We start from the raw sequence: 17,293 nt of genomic DNA on the forward strand, positions 1-17,293 counted from the left end.
CCTGCCACTGGCAGCATCGAGAACGACCCCACTATTAAATGGGACGCTGTATCGTATCGGGGCCATGTGAGGAATGTCCCGCGGAGGCCGCACTTAGTTCCATTTCCGGGAAGAGATTATGGTGTCGCAATCTCTAGACCCGCACTGCAGCCTCCGGGCCACCCCAACTTACAAATAAGGGGTCATTGAGCCTCCCGCACCCCAGGGCAGGGCACCCTGAAGCCGATCCGCAGCATAGGCACACCTGCGCATCTTGATACAATCAGCCTAGCACCCTGGCAGGTACCCTGGTTGTGCACATGCCAACCTCACAGTGCCACCTAGGTACTGCCATAGTGCCAGGGTGGCATCAGGAGTGCCAGGGTACCACCCTGCCCAGAGCACAACCACCTATGAGCCTGGGCGATCCCCAAGTGCCGGCACGCCTGGTCCACATTTGTGGAAACCAGTGTTAAACAGCGCTCATTCGGAGTCTTCAAGGTGAGGCCGTTGGGCCTGGGCGCTGGGTAGATGCAGCGTGGACATATTCAAGTGAGACTAACTCGAATGTACAAACCTGGGACCCAAACTCAATGGGTGAGAACTGATCGCGAAGCCTTGTGAAATCATGTCAGATCGCACAAGGTGTGATCACGCCAGTAAATCTTGCGAGAGCCCTCTCGTGAGATTTACCAGCCTCGCCACGCCCTGGGTCAGGCACGGAGAGGCCTATAGATCGCACCCATCGTTTTATCCTAAAAAGGATTCAGATTATCAAGGATAATTGCAAGAGAAAGGAGAGGACTTTCTGTGCCCCACCTCCCCCGCGTAGCGTGTTTTTCAGCAGCGGAAGTGTCCTGCCATTGGTCAGTGGTGGGATCTTCCAGTCCCACCATTGTCAACAGCATCTCCTGTTGTCCACTCCTCTGTTGCCGGGGACTAGAAGGTCCCACTCTCAGTGTTTTAAATTGGAAGGAAATACCTGTGAAGCTGAGTTTAAGATTATGGCGCGCCATGACATGGACATGATGTGTTGGATGATGTGGTCTGTTGGAAATGGTAGAATAATTAATATATGAGGATGAATATACTATTTTTGTCAGGGAGCTGGAGATGTAGTAGTATTGCCACCATGACGAGTAATCCAGAGGCCCAGGCTATTGATTTGGAGACACAGAAGCTGATGGAATTTAAATTCACTTAATAAATCTAGAATTCAAAACTAATCTTGGTGATGGTGACCATGAAGTCATTGTCAATTTTCGTAAAAAAACATCTGGTTTGCTGATGTCCTTTAGGGAAGGAAACCTGCCATCCTTACCTGGTCTGGTCTATATGTGACTCCAGACCCACAGCAATGTGGTTGACTGAAATGGCCCTGCAAACCACGCAATTGTATCAAACCGCTACTAGATCTACAAAACGGAATGAAAACAGACAGACCCACCCAGCATTGGTTCAAGCAGTGGAAGCGACAACGCCAGACTCAGCTCTGTCAGTCCTGAAAAGTCCTCCTTACTAATATTTGGGGACTTGTGCTAAAATTGGGTGAGCTGTCGCACAGACGAGTCAAGAGACAGCCTGACATTGTCAGACTCACAGAATTATATAGACAATGTCCCAGACACCACTATCACCATTCCTGGGTATGTTCTGCTCCACCAACAGGACAGACCCAGCAAAGGTATACAGCAAAGGTATAGCAGAATATAGAGTCGGGTGGGGGGAGGGGGGAAGGGAGTGGTGGGGGAGTTGTCCTGGGAGTTCTCAACATCAGCTCTGGGCCCATGAAATCTCATGGCATCAGTTCAAACATGGGCAAGGAAACCACCTGCTATTATCAGTTACTGCCATCCCACTGGACACCACCACCACCTCACTCCACCCCTCAACTGATGATTCCATTGAATCATAAATCAGTTCCATTGAACAACAATTGGAGGAAGCGCTGAGAGTGGCAAGCTACAGACTGCACTCTGGGTGGGGGATCAAGAGTGGCTTGACAGCACCATTACAGACTAAGCCAAAACCCAAGGACATAGCTGCTAGACTGGGTTTACAGCAGGTTGGAAGGAACCGTCAAGAGGGAAATACATACCTGACCTCATCCTCAACAACCTGCCTGGCACAGATGCCTCTGTCCATGACAGTATCAATAGGGGTGACCAAGGCACAGTCCTTGTGGAGATGAAGTCCTGTCTTCACATTGAGGATCTCCTCCCTCATGCTGTATAAAATTACCACCATGCTAAATGGGATAAATTCTAAATAGATCCAGCAACTCAAAACTGGGCATGCATGAGGCACCATGGGCCATCAATAGCAACAGAATTGTATCCAACCACAATCTGCAACCTCACAGCACAGCATTTCCCCCACTCTACCATCAACATCAAATCTGGGGATCAATGCCTGATTAATGACAAGTGCAGGAGGGTATCAAACATAACTAAATAAATGAGGCGCCAACCTGGTGGCTACTTGCATGCCAAACAGCAAAATCAGCATGTGGTATGCAGCTAAGCATTCCCACAACTATGTGATCAGATCAGCCAGTCGATGTGGTATATTTGGACTTTCAGAGGGCGTTTAACAAAGTTCCGTATAAGAGATTATTGTGCAAAACTAAAGCACATGGGATTGGAGGAAATGTATAGGGGTGGATAGAAAACTGGTTGGCAGAAACGAAATAAAGAGTAGGGATTAATGTGTCTTTTCAAATTGGCAGACAGCAACGAGTGGGGTACCCGTTCACAAAATACATCAATGATTTGGATGAGGGAACAAAATGTAACATCTCAAAGTTTACAGATGATACCAAGTTGGGTGGGAGGGTGAACTGTGACGAGGATGCAGGGATCCTACAGCATGATCTGGACAGGTTGGGCGAGTGGGCAAATTAATGGCAAATGAAGTATAATTTGGATAAGTGTGAGATTATTCACTTTGGAAGAAAAAACAGGAAGGCAGATTATTATCTGAATGGTTGTAAATTGGGAGAGGGGAGTGTCCTTGTTATTATGGGCCAGGGTTTAGAGAACACCGAAGTATATCATGGAGTTCACCTGACCCACATCTTTTAATAGATTTTGGTTATGGGTGGCACAAAAGCTCACTTTACAGGTGTGATGCAACAGAGATCTAAGGTATTTTTAAACAAAAACAAAGTTTATTCTATGAATCCAGTTAACATTTTATAAACATACAGTAAACATCTTATCAACTACCAACACTGATACCCCCCCCCCCCCCCCCGCAAGATACAATACTCTGTAGGTAATCCTTAGTAACTTTCCTAACAAGGCAGTAGGTTTGCATTCCTTACAGAAACAGGAATTACATTGAAATCATCAAGTGATCTGGAGACATTCTTTAGCATACAGAGAGAGAGGCCAAAATACACCTCCTTGGTTTGAATGCAGCTCTCCAACTGAAAACGAAACTAAAACTCAGAGCCAAAAACAGCTTCCAGCTCAAAACGAAAGTAAAAACCAGAGCCAGAGCCCAGCTCCACCCACACAATGACATCACTGCAGCCACTTGAGAAGACAAACATTTCTTAAAGTGACATTCCCACGACATTGTGCACCATTTGCTGAAGGTAAGCATGCAGGTGCAGCAGGTGGTAAAGAAGGCTAATGGTATGTTGGCCTTCATTGTGAGAGGTATCAAGTATAGAAACAGGGATGTGTTGCTGCAATTATACAGGGCCTTGGTGAGGCCACACCTGGAGTATTGTGTGCAGTTTTGGTATCCTTCTCTGAGGAAGGATGTTCTTCCTCTCGAGGGAGTGCAGCGAAAGTTTACCAGACTGATTCCAAGGATGGCGGGACTGTCATATGAGATTGACTAGGTTGGGACTGTTCTCGCTGGAGTTCAGAAGAATGAGGGGGATCTCATAGAGACTTATAAAATTCTAACGGGACTAGACAGGGTAGATGCAGGGAAGATGTTACCAATGATGGGTGTGTCCAGAACCAGGGGTCACAGTCTTTGGATGCAGGGTAAACCATTTCGGACAGATGTAAGGAGACATTTCTTCACCCAAAGAGTGGTGAGCCTGTGGAATTCATTACCATAGGAAGCAGTTGATGCTAAAACTTTGAATATATTCAAGAGGCGGCTGGGTATAGCACTTGGGGCGAATGGGATCAAAGGCTATGGGGAGAAAGCAGGATGAGGCTATTGAGTTGGATGATCAACCATGATCGTGATGAATGGCAGCGCAGGATCGAAGGGCCAAAAGGCCTCCTCCTGCTCCTATCTTCTATGTATCTATGTATGTAATCCCTGCTGATCTGTTGCATCCAGACATGAATGGTGGTGGAACAACTAAATGGAGGAGGAGGCTCCACAAATATCTTCACCCTCAAAGATGGGGGAGACCAGTGTTGTGTTATGCTGCTTCAGATAACACAGGCTGCTACTTGATGCAATCTTAACTAAAGGATGCTCCAGACTCTGAAATGAGTTCAACATGTTTATTGAACTATTAGCATAGTTTTCAAATGAGTTCAACTCTCTGCTAATCTAACTGTAGTAACTCAGTCTAACTGTACCAGCTTGCTCTAAGCCACGTGCTGGGGTGTGATGGTGCTGATCAACCCTGTCTAACTCTCTAGATGTCTGTCTGTGGAAAGAGGCAGGGTGTGAGTGCCTCATCCCTTTTATAGTGTTTATGTCATGCCCCCTTGTGGTGATGCCACCTCTGAGTGTCCTGACTGCCCATTGGTTGTGTCCTATTCTGAATGTTCATTGGTTGCATGTTTGCATATCATGACAACCAGTAAATCAGTGCAAAAGATTGAGGCATTTGCAACAACCTTCAGCCAGAAATGCCGAGTGAATGATCTATCCCGGCCTCCTCTTGAGGTCCCCAGCATCACAGATGCCATGTGATGTTCAGAAATGACTGAAGGCACTGGATAATGCAAAAGTTATGAGCTCTGAAAATATTCTGGCAATAGTCCAGTAAGTCCTCATCTTTCAGTCGTGCTGTTTTAAAGTCATTTTTGGTTGAGGTCCAGTTTCGCCGATTTAGGTCATAATTTCTGCTTTCGAGTCATTTTGTGTCACCAACTTCCTCGTGTATTCGTTGTCTATTTACACTGCATGTACATGATCATGAGTCATTGCCATCCTTCATCATCTCAGTCCATCTTCATTGGCCCATGTGCCATCGCTGCCATTGTCATTGTGCAGCCTGCACCATCGCACGTCGGCTCCGTTCCTGTAATGGCTGATCATGTGACCCAAGTGAGCCATTATTAAGGATATTGTTTGTACTGTATTCAAGGCAACATCGATTTTTAAAAATAACCCAGAGGCATCCAAAGCCAGGGTTCTTTTCCTCAAGCAAAAATTTGGCTTTAAATTTGATTTAAATTTTGGAGTTTCAGGAATGCCGGCTCTGGGTGAGACTTTTAAATTACTTTTAAACATGAGCCAGAAATGCTCAGTAAACACTGGTATTGAGCCAATTGCTACAAAGAAAGCAAGAAATCACATCAGTCTATCAGTTAATGTCTTGAGGCTGGTGAGTTGAATTTATAAAGGATTTATTATATATTTTGTGCTTTATTTTACTTTGCCACTTAATTCAACTTTAAGCGGAGATGGTGGTATGGTGGTATTGCCATTGGACTAGTAATCCAGACACCCAGGGTAATGTTCTGAAGACCCAGTTTTGAATCCCACCACAGTAGATAGTGAAATTTGAATTCCACAAAAAGCTGGAATTAAAGGTTTAATGATGGGCCATGAATCTAGTGTCGATTGTCGCAAAAACCATCTGGTTCACTAATGTCTTTTCGGGAAGGGAATCTGCCTTCGTCTCGATGTCTGGTCCATATGTGACTCCAGACACACAGCAATGTGGTTGACTCTTAGCTGCCATCTGTAATGGTCTAGCAAGCCACTCAGGGGCAATAAATGCTGGTACAGCCAGCAATGTCCTCATCCCATGAATGGATATAAAATTGAGGAATGCACAGTGCTGTACATGTGTGGTACAGTGTTTCAAATTGTTTTATTCCAAGCGAAAAATGTCCAATGGAACTTAACTCCAGCTTTCACATTGATTCCTATGGGAATCCTGATTTACATAAATTGTTTCACTGAGAGTCATGATTTCCAGGAACACAGCTACAAGTCAAAATAAAAACTAACTATACTGAAAACTGCTGCTCCACAATTAGCTGCGCCTCCAGCCAAGCTGTTCCAATACAGCTACAACATTGGCATTTACCCGGTTATGTGGAACATTTCCCAGGTATGTCCTATCCACAAAAAGCAGAACAAATGAAACCTGGCCAATTGCCGTCCTACCAGTCTGCTCTCAATATCAGCAAAGTGATGGAAGGGATCGTTGACAGCGCTATCAAGCAGCACTTATTCAGCAATAATCTGCTCCCTGACACTCAGTTTGGATTTTGCCAGGTTCATTCAGCTTCTGACCTCTGTACAGGCTGGGCTCAAATATGTATAAAAGAGCTGAACAGCAGCAGTGAGGTGAGAGTGACTGTCCTTGACATCAAGTCAACATTTGATTGAGTTTGGTATCAAGGAACCCAAGTAAAACTGGAGTCAAGGGAATCAGGGGGAAAATCTTTCACTGGTTGGAGTCATACCTTACACAAAGGAAGAAGGTTGCAGTTGTCAGAGTTAAATCATCTCAGTTCCAGGACATCACTGCACAAGTTCTTCAGGATAGTTTCCTGAGCTCAGGTGCTTCATCAATAACCTTCCTTATCATAAGGTCAGAAGTTGGGATTTGTTCTGTTGATTCAGCACCATTTTTGACACCTTTGGTACAAAGGAAGTCCATGCCCATATACAGCCAGGGCAGGTTTGAGTTGATAAGTTGCAAGTTACAATCATGCCACAAACGTGGTAGACAATGACCATCTCCAATGAGAGTGAATCCAACCATCTCCCCATGACATTTAACAGCATTACAATCACTAAATCCCTCACTATCACATTCTGGGGGCTTACAATCGACCAGAAACTTAACTAGTCGAGCCTTCTATTTACTGTAGCTACAAGAAAGAGCAAGTCAGAGGCTGAGAGCTCTGCAGTCTGTAACTCACCTCCCGACTCCCCAAAGCCTGTCCACCATCTACAAATTAGGAGTGATATGGAATTCTCTCTACCTGCCTGGATGAGTGCAGTTTCAACACCACTCAAGAAGCTCAAATCATCAAGGAAAACATAACCTGCTTGATTGGGACCACATCCACCACACTCAATACCCGCTCCTTCCACCACTGATGCATAGTTGCAGCAGTGTACCATCTACAAGATGCACTGCAGCAACTCATAAAGGTTCCTTTGACAACAGATTCCAAATCCACAACCTCTACCATCTAGACATAAAAGGGCATCAGATGCATGGGAATTACATCATATGAATGTTCACCTCCAAGCTACACAACATCCTGACTTGGAACTATATTGCTGTTCCTTCACTGTCACTGGGTCAAAATCCTGGAACCCCCCCCCAACATGTACCTACCCCACATGGACTGCAGTTGTTCGAGAAGGTGGCTCACCCCCACCTTCTCAAGGACAATGAAGAATTGACAAAAGATTCTGGCCCAGCCAGAGACACCCTCACCTTGTGAAAGAATTCCCCCACATCCAGGAAGTAGCAATGAAGTTTAGTCTATGATAGACTGTATATGGTCTGTGGAAGGTGTCATTGGTAAGGAACTCAGACTTTCCCTCTCTCCCTGTTTATAAAACTTTAAAACATCCAACACGGTACAACATGAATGGGCTGACAGACACTCTCTAGGATAGTGAGTTGAGTTAATCGGGGAGATTCAATTGCGATTTCCCCAGGAATACCTAGTGATTTGGACAGTCTTCTTTACAGGCATACACTTTGGGCAGCCCCAGTTTTTAAAACTTTGGTGTGTCTTGGCCATCCAGTGAATGATGAACAGAAATCCAAGAAAACAATCATTTTTATTCTTGATGGTTAGTCCTTAGAAATGCAATCTCATCAGTGCATAGAATACAAAGATGGCCAATTCATCTTTCCCTTTGTTTCTGTTGGGAGGCAAATTCCATCAATGAAAAGAAGTTTGAGTTTAAGATTACAAAATAAAGATGGAAATGTTTTCATTACTTTTACCCATGGAGATTGATATGAATGGGTAGAGAACTGAGAGAACAATACCCACCACATCATCTGGTGTTTGTAGTTCTATAATGAGTTTTTCACCCCGTGAAAAGGATCTTTCTTTCTTTTGTTATTTTAACAGTGACTGCTTAATAATGTCGATTAAAGTTTGCTAATGACTATTAACATAAGTAGAATCAGTTCTTCACTGTTTTTCAAACTACAAGGCTCGTCTTTCATAGGAGACAGAGGGCAGAGCAAATGCAAATAATTTTAAAAGAGTACTCATTGTTAACCATGACAGCATCCATAAGGGCCAAAGAACAGCTCCCAAAGTCTAAAGGACCAACTGTGAATGCAAAAGCAGTGGCTGTCGATGGAAATGGTTAATGACTTGAGCCATCTTCTAAGCAACAAGCTGCAGGGAAAATCTTCAATTTGAACTGCCCTCTTCATGGAAGTTAAGGTAATGATAGCTTTCAATTTCCATATCACTGGTACCTTCGAGCCCCATTACAGAATAGCACAAGTGAGCTGCTATCTGCTCCACTGAGCCATTAACCAGGTGACTGATGGATTGTTCAACTGTCCCTAACGACACTTCAACTTTGGCACGGAGCAGCTTCATCACTTTCAAAGGCAGCAGGATTTCCACTCGTGCATGTTTCTCTAGGATTCATTGAATAATAACAGTTCCCATGTTGTTACTGGAATATTTTCAGCAATTTCAAAAGCAAACGGCCTTCAATCCTATAATCTGCTATTCAGATGTGTTCCCAAATTTAAGATTATTCACATTAATATCTGCTTTCATTGTACTCATGATTCATATAATCCGTATCAACTCAAGGTTGTGAAGGACAGAATGTTCAATCTGCTGTGAGATTTCACTTAAGTGTTCTGCGACTTATGGGAACTCTGCAAATCTTTGCATTAACCTAATGCATAACCGGTGCTCGGCCTACACCATAATATTGGTCAAGAGGTCGTTTAATACGTCCAAATATTGTTCCAGATGTCTGGACTACTTTTATGGCTGCCCCATGTATATCTCTGAAAAGGTGGCCAAAATATGCTGTATCCTACACAACATTGTCATTGATGATAAGGAAGAAGCAGCACAGCAGAAGCAAAAGTCATCTGCACACCAGATTTATTTAAATGCCATGAACAACTACAGAAAATAATCATAAAGGCTATTGAAATGCTGGGCTGTATATCTAGTGGACTAGAATACAAGAGGCTAGAAGTCAGGTGCTCAGCTATACAAAGCCCTGGATCAATCACACCTGGAGCACTGTTGGTAGTTCCTCCTTAGGAAGGATATGTTGACCTCGGAGAGAATGCAATGTAGATTTACCAGGATGATACCTGAACTCCATAGGTTAAATTAGGAGGAGAGTCCACACAAACTAGAGATATATTCCTCACAATTTAAAAGGTTATGGAGTGCCTTGTTCAAAGTTTACAAGGTGTTAAAAGGAGCATATATCTTAGGTAAAGTTTAAGACCAAAGAGTCTGAAAACATAGAGTCAAACCTTTCAGGAATGAAATTACGAAATACTTCTTTATGTAAAGGATGGTAGATGTTGGAACTTGCTTCTGCAAATGGTAATTGTCAATTTTAAATTCAAGATTGCTAGATTTTGTTAGCCATAGATATTAAAGGCAGGTACATGGAGTCACGGTATGTTGCAGATCAGCCAAGATCTCATTGCAGGTGGAACAAGTTTGAGGGGGCTAAATAGCCTACTCCCATTCTCATGTTCCTTTTTCCAAGGATGGATAGATCAGCTGGTCTTTTCTTGCCTGCCATTGTTACATATAGATTGTACCACTGTCCAATCATGAAAAGTATTTGGAAATGGGGATTAAGTGAGGCACAGACAAAGAAACATCAATGGTTCTGATGTTCCAGCTAAGTTTAACATGGAGTTGTGAACATTAATTCATTCCAGTTGTATACAACGTGTCCAGTTGTTCAAATGTCATGTATGTCATTAAACCCATCTCAGTTAAACCACCCAAGCTGATCCTAATATCCACCTCCCCACCATTAAAATATCTATTTCTTTTTAAAAGATTTCAGGGTGTTCACCTCCAATACTCCTCTTGATCGCTCCACTTGCAAAGAATAAATATTCGCCTTCAGTCCTAAATTAACCTTTTATACGTCTAAGTCTATATGTCACTCTTGCTATTTAAAGAATGCAATATTCTGGGTTTATCTTTCTCATTCCCTGTGGTAGTATGTATTGGGGGTCATGTGGGACTGGAAGCCCTAATGTCATTGGCTGACAGATCCCGGGTCCTGGTTGGCCGTTGACCTCAAGCTCCGCCCTGAAGGCGAAGTATAAGAAGCTGGTGTCTTCCCCCGCAGGCCAGTTTACTATCGAGCTGCTGGGGAACAGACACGCTTAATAAAGCCTCATCGACTTCACTATATTCGTCTCATGGAGTCTTTGTGCGCTACAATTTATTAAGCGTGCCTAAAAAGGACTATGGAGCTCAGGATCATTCCAGGGTGCCTGAGGATCAGCCCCCACGCAGTGAATGCGGCAGCAGCCTTCAAACACTGGCAGACTTGCTTCGAGGCCTACATCAGGACGACCACCGGCCGAGTCTCAGACGAACAAAAACTGCAGGTCCTGCACTCGAGGGTGAGCACGGAGATTTTCACCCTCATTGAAGACACCGACGATTTCCAGACGGCGTTCGCAGCACTGAAAAGTCTCTATGTCCGCCCAGTTAACCAAATCTACGCTCGCTACCAGCTCGCGACAAGACGGCAAGCTCCCGGAGAATCGATGGACGAGTTCTACGCCGCGCTGCTGATTTTGGGACGGGCCTGCAGCTGCTCGTCGGTGAATGCAAACGGACACACGGACATGTTAATGCGCGACGCTTTTGTGGCAGGTATGCAATCCTCCCAAATCCGCCAAAGACTTCTAGAAAAAGAGTCGCTAGGACTCTCAGAGGCACGGGCCCTAGCAGCCTCCCTAGACGTGGCCGCGCGTAATACCCGCGCCTACGGCCCCGACCGCGCGGCAGGCCATTGGGCCCCGTACGTACCCGTCGCGGCAAACCCCCTACCCACCCCCCCCGGACACCCCACAGGCTTGCGCAGTCCAAACGCCGAGTTGCACCGGGGGCGCCCGCTGTTATTTCTGCGACCAGGCGAAACACCCCCGACAGCGCTGCCCGGCCCACGCAGCCATCTGCAAAAGCTGCGGGAAAAAGGGCCATTATGCGGTGGTGTGCCGATCCCGCGAGGTCGCCGCCGTCCCGGGGCCACAGGGAGCCCTACAAGCAGTCTATGTGTCCCAACCCCCCCAGCACGCAAGTGCGACCCGCAGGCGCAGCCGCTCTGGGTCCCGACCACCGCGGTCCCGGGAGAACTGGGAGCCCTGCACGCCGCCTACGCTCCCCAACCCCCCTCCCCGCAGCCCATGTATGACCCGCCGCCGGCGCTACCGCTTTGGGTCCCGGACAACACTCTCCACGGAGAGGAGGGAGTTTTTCGCGTCCCTAACGCCACCCTAACCCCCACCGCGCGCCCCACGCCTGACCCGCCGGCGCCACCTACTTGGACCCCGACCACCGCTGTCCCCGGTGAGGGACCTCCTCGCGTTCCTTGCGCTCGCGGCCCCACGCCTGACCCGCCGGCGCCGCCGACTTGGGCCCCGACCACCGCTGTCCCCGGTGAGGGAGCTCCTCGCTCTCCTTGCGCTCGCGGCCCCATGCCTGACCCGCCAGCGTCGCTGACTTGGGCCCCGACCACCGCTGTCCCCGGTGAGGGAGCTCCTCGCGGTCCTTGCGCTCGCAGCCCCACGCCTGACCCGCCGGCGCCGCCGACTTGGGCCCCGACCACCGCTGTCCCCGGTGAGGGAGCTCCGCGCGGTCCTAGCGCTCGCGGTCCTAGCGCTCGCGGTGAGGGAGCTCCGCGCGGTCCTAGCGCTCGCGGTCCTAGCGCTCCCAGACCCCCCAGCACACCATGTGCGACCCGCAGACGCCGCCATTTTGGGTCCCGACCACCACGAGGGGAGGAGGGGCGCCGCCATCTTGGACCGCCCCCGACCTGTACGACGCATGGGGGCGGCCATTTTGTCCACCCCCGCCGCCATCTTGTGACCCCCCAGCCACGTGCGATGTATGGGGGCGGCCATTTTGTCCATCCCCGACGCCATCTTGGACGGCAACAACGGACCCCACCCCACTACTACAACCACGGCTCGCTTCGGTTACGCTCGATCAGGCTCGGCCCCGACACTCCAGACGACGACGACAACGGTACTAATAAACGGCCACGAGACGCCATGCCTAGTCGACTCCGGGAGTACGGAAAGCTTTATACACCCCGACACGGTAAGACGCTGTTCCTTGACCACCTGTCCCAGCGCACAAAAGATTTGCCTAGCTGCAGGATCCCACTCCGTACAGATCCAGGGATTCTGCATAGTTACCCTAACGGTGCAGGGGAGGGAGTTCAAAAACTACAAACTTAACGTCCTTCCCCAACTCTGTGCCCCCACCTTGCTGGGATTAGATTTCCAATGTAATCTACAGAGCCTTACGTTTAAATTCGGCGGCCCCATACCCCCACTCACTATCTGCGGCCTCGCTACCCTCAAGGTGCAACCCCCGTCCTTGTTTGCGAACCTCACCCCGGATTGCAAACCCGTCGCCACTAGGAGCAGACGGTACAGCGCCCAGGACCAGACCTTCATTGGGTCCGAAGTCCAGCGGCTACTAAAGGAGGGCATAATCCAGGCCAGCAATAGTCCCTGGAGAGCGCAGGTGGTAATAGTGAAGACAGGGGAGAAACAAAGGATGGTCATTGACTATAGCCAGACCATCAACAGGTACACACAACTAGACGCGTACCCTCTCCCCCGCATATCCGACATGGTCAATCGGATTGCCCAGTATAAAGTCTTCTCCACCGTGGACCTCAAGTCCGCCTACCATCAGCTCCCCATCCGCCCAAGTGACCGCAAGTACACAGCCTCCGAGGCAGACGGGCGATTATACCATTTCCTATGGGTTCCTTTTGGCGTCACAAACGGGGTCTCGGTCTTCCAACGGGAGATGGACCGGATGGTTGATCAACATGGGTTACGGGCCACGTTCCCGTATCTCGACAATGTAACCATCTGCGGCCACGATCAGCAGGACCACGACGCCAACCTCCAAAAATTCCTCCAGACCGCCAAAGCCTTGAACCTCACGTATAACGAGGACAAGTGCGTTTTTAGCACCGACCGGCTAGCCATTCTGGGCTACATAGTACGCAATGGGATAATAGGCCCCGACCCCGAACGTATGCGCGCACTCATGGAATTTCCCCTCCCGCACTGCCCAAAAGCCCTGAAACGCTGCCTGGGGTTATTTTCGTACTACGCCCAGTGGGTCCCCCAGTACGCAGACAAGGCCCGCCCCCTAATACAGACCACGACCTTCCCTCTGTCGACAGAGGCTTGCCAGGCCTTCAGCCGCATCAAAGCAGACATCGCAAAGGCCACGATGCGCGCCATCGACGAGTCCCTCCCCTTCCAGGTCGAGAGCGACGCCTCCGACGTAGCTCTAGCGGCCACCCTTAACCAAGCGGGCAGACCCATGGCCTTTTTCTCCCGAACCCTCCACGCCTCAGAAATCCGCCACTCCTCAGTGGAAAAGGAAGCCCAAGCCATAGTGGAAGCTGTGCGACATTGGAGGCATTACCTGGCCGGCAGGAGATTCACTCTCCTCACTGACCAACGGTCGGTAGCTTTCATGTTCGATAATGCACAGCGGGGCAAAATTAAAAATGACAAGATCTTAAGGTGGAGGATCGAGCTCTCCACCTTCAACTATGAGATCTTGTACCGGCCCGGAAAGCTGAACGAGCCGTCCGATGCCCTATCCCATGGCACATGTGCCAACGCACAAATTGACCGCCTCCAAACCCTCCACGAGGACCTCTGCCACCCGGGGGTCACTCGGTTTTACCACTTCATCAAGTCCCGCAATCTCCCATACTCTTTAGAAGAGGTCCGTACAGTCACAAGGGACTGCCACATCTGCGCGGAATGCAAGCCGCATTTTTTCAGGCCAGATGGAGCGCACCTGATTAAGGCTTCCCGCCCCTTTGAACGCCTCAGTCTCGATTTCAAAGGGCCCCTCCCCTCCACCGACCGCAAGGCATATTTTCTTAATGTAGTGGACGAATACTCCCGCTTCCCTTTTGCCATTCCCTGCTCCGACATGACCGCGGCCACAGTCATTAAAGCCCTGAACAGCATCTTCACACTGTTCGGTTACCCCGCATACGTCCACAGCGACAGGGGGTCCTCTTTCATGAGTGACGAGCTGCGCCAGTTCCTGCTCAGCAAGGGCATAGCCTCAAGCAGGACGACCAGCTACAACCCCCGGGGGAACGGGCAAGTAGAAAGGGAAAACGGCACGGTCTGGAAGACCGTCCTACTGGCCCTACGGTCCAGGGATCTCCCAGTTTCACGGTGGCAGGAGGTCCTCCCGGACGCTCTCCACTCCATCCGGTCGTTATTATGTACAAGCACTAATCAAACGCCCCACGAGCGTCTCCTTGTCTTCCCTAGGAGGTCCTCCTCTGGAACGTCGCTGCCGACCTGGCTGGCGGCCCCAGGACCCATCCTGCTCCGAAAGCATGTGCGGGCACATAAGGCGGACCCGTTGGTCGAAAGGGTTCACCTCCTCCACGCAAACCCCCAGTACGCCTACGTGGAGTACCCCGACGGCCGACAGGACACGGTCTCCCTGCGGGATCTGGCGCCCGCCGGCACCACGCACACCCCCCCGACACCATCAACCCAACCGCCCCCCTTCCTGCCACCGCCGCACCCCGCGACCGCCCCCTTCCCAGGAGGATCAGTCCCCCTCCCCTTTGCACCGACAGCTGAAACCGTACGGCTCCTGAAGGCGACAACACTGGTACAAGCACCACCACCACCGCCGGGGCCGAGGCGATCGACACGGACGACCAGACCGCCCGACCGACTCGTGGCGTCGATGTAAAACAAAGATGGACTGTTCAAAGAACATTTTGTTTTTTCCTATACCCTCTGTAAATAGTTGCAACAGGACGAAACTGTCCAATACTGTACTACCATGTGAATGTTCTATCCTCCCAGGACCAGCCCTGTAAACCCTTACCACCATACGAAGCATCACCCCGCCGGGTTCATTTTGACAAGGGGTGAATGTGGTAGTATGTATTGGGGGTCATGTGGGACTGGAAGCCCTAATGTCATTGGCTGACAGATCCCGGGTCCTGGTTGGTCGTTGACCTCAAGCTCCGCCCTGAAGGCGAAGTATAAGAAGCCGGTATCTTCCCCCGCAGGCCAGTTTACTATCGAGCTGCTGGGGAACAGACACGCTTAATAAAGCCTCATCGACTTCACTATATTTGTCTCATGGAGTCTTTGTGCGCTACATTCCCTTAACCATATTTTCATCTGTCTAATATCATCTGTTGGATGGCTCTCTTCTGGGATGTGAGGCCCAGGTTTTGAGTTGAAATCATTGAAAAGAGAAAAGCATTTATCATTCCTTTATTTACTAAGATGTTGGCAAATGTCGATCTGAGTGACAACTTGGTTGAAGCAGGGAAAACAAAACAAAATCGAGGAACTAACCCAGTTGATTCCATAAGGGTTGGATATATGCATGGGCCTGCATTCACTAATGGCTGTGCTAATTGTCAAAGATCAGAAATATTCCCTAATTTTTGAGCATACCATAATATGATCAAACAAGAAAGAAAACAATGAACTGCACAAAGCACATTATTTGCCTTAACCTTTTCTTCATAGAATCATAGTATTCCGACAGTGCAGAAGGAGGCCATTCACCCCACCGAGTCTCCACTTACCCTCTGAAAGAGCACCCTACCCAGGCCCACTCCCCCACGCTATCCACATATCCCCATCTAACTTGTACATCTTTGGGCACTAGGGGGAAATTTTTAACATGGCCAATCTACCTAACCTGCAAATCTTTGGCTATGGAGGAAACCAGAACAGCCAATGAATCCAACGCGGACACAGGCAGAAAGTGCAAACTCCACATAGACAGTCACCAAGGCAATTGAACCTGGGACCCTGGTACTGCTAGGCAGCAGTGCTAACCTCTGTGCCACCATGCTACCTCTTTGGAAAGAAGATGGTGCAAGGCGAGGAAGGGAACCAATGTCAGAATTTTCAATGGCTGTTACTGCTTGCAGAAAAAAGTGGCCTGTGATAACCCTCCTGCGGACCATGAGGAAACACTGATGGATCTCCCTGTGGGGCTCGTTGAGTACGAGTTCCCATGGTAACAGGCTGAGGCTTATCCAGCTAGGACTCGTTAGTGAGCCTTTTAAATACAGTCCCTGACCCGGACTGGGAGTTCCTGTTAGCCCTGGACATTACTGTTACAAGTTGTGGGTGCGCCTTTACTTTTGAGTTAAAATAAATTTGGTTTAATCTTTATCTTCATGTCTCTTGGATTACTACACTGGCGACAAGGAGCACAAATAGAATTCTGAACAGCCCTACATAAAAGAAAAACGCCTCCGGTAAGACGTGTACAAAGGGAACCCGGAAACGCCGTTGGGAAACTCGAGCCATATGATGCGGCTATGGAGGATTGACTCCAGTGCAGTGAAAGAATGGCATAGAGGGAGACAACTGACAGAAGATAATCCTTTTGACTGCCTGTGGAGTCCAGATACTTGGCATCATTAAGAGCCTGACTTACACAGAGGCCCTGGACTCAAAATCTTTTAATGATCTGGTGGACATAGTGGCAAACCACTAGAACCGGAGACCATCAGTTATTCTCCAGTGCTACAGGTTTAATACAGCCAGAAGACTCCCTGGGGAGCATGTGATGGTGTTCCTGACCACACTCAAGAAACTGGTCGAGCACTGTGAGTATGGGCTGCCGGAGACGTTCGGGGACCGGCTGGTATGGGGGATAAACAACATTGCGGCACAGAGAAAACTGCTTTCAGAGCCTGTCTTGATTTTAAAAGATCCATAGAAATGGTGCTGCCTTTGGAAAATGCTGTGTCCCTGGAAAATGCCGTAAAAGGTTCAGCACAATGGATAGTTTAGCACAGTGGGCTAAGACAGCTGGCTTGTAATGCAGAACAAGACCAGCAGTGCGGGTTCCATTCCCATTCCAGC

The sequence above is a fragment of the Scyliorhinus torazame genome, chromosome 7, assembly GCF_047496885.1.
Source record: "Scyliorhinus torazame isolate Kashiwa2021f chromosome 7, sScyTor2.1, whole genome shotgun sequence".
Taxonomy (NCBI): domain Eukaryota; kingdom Metazoa; phylum Chordata; class Chondrichthyes; order Carcharhiniformes; family Scyliorhinidae; genus Scyliorhinus; species Scyliorhinus torazame.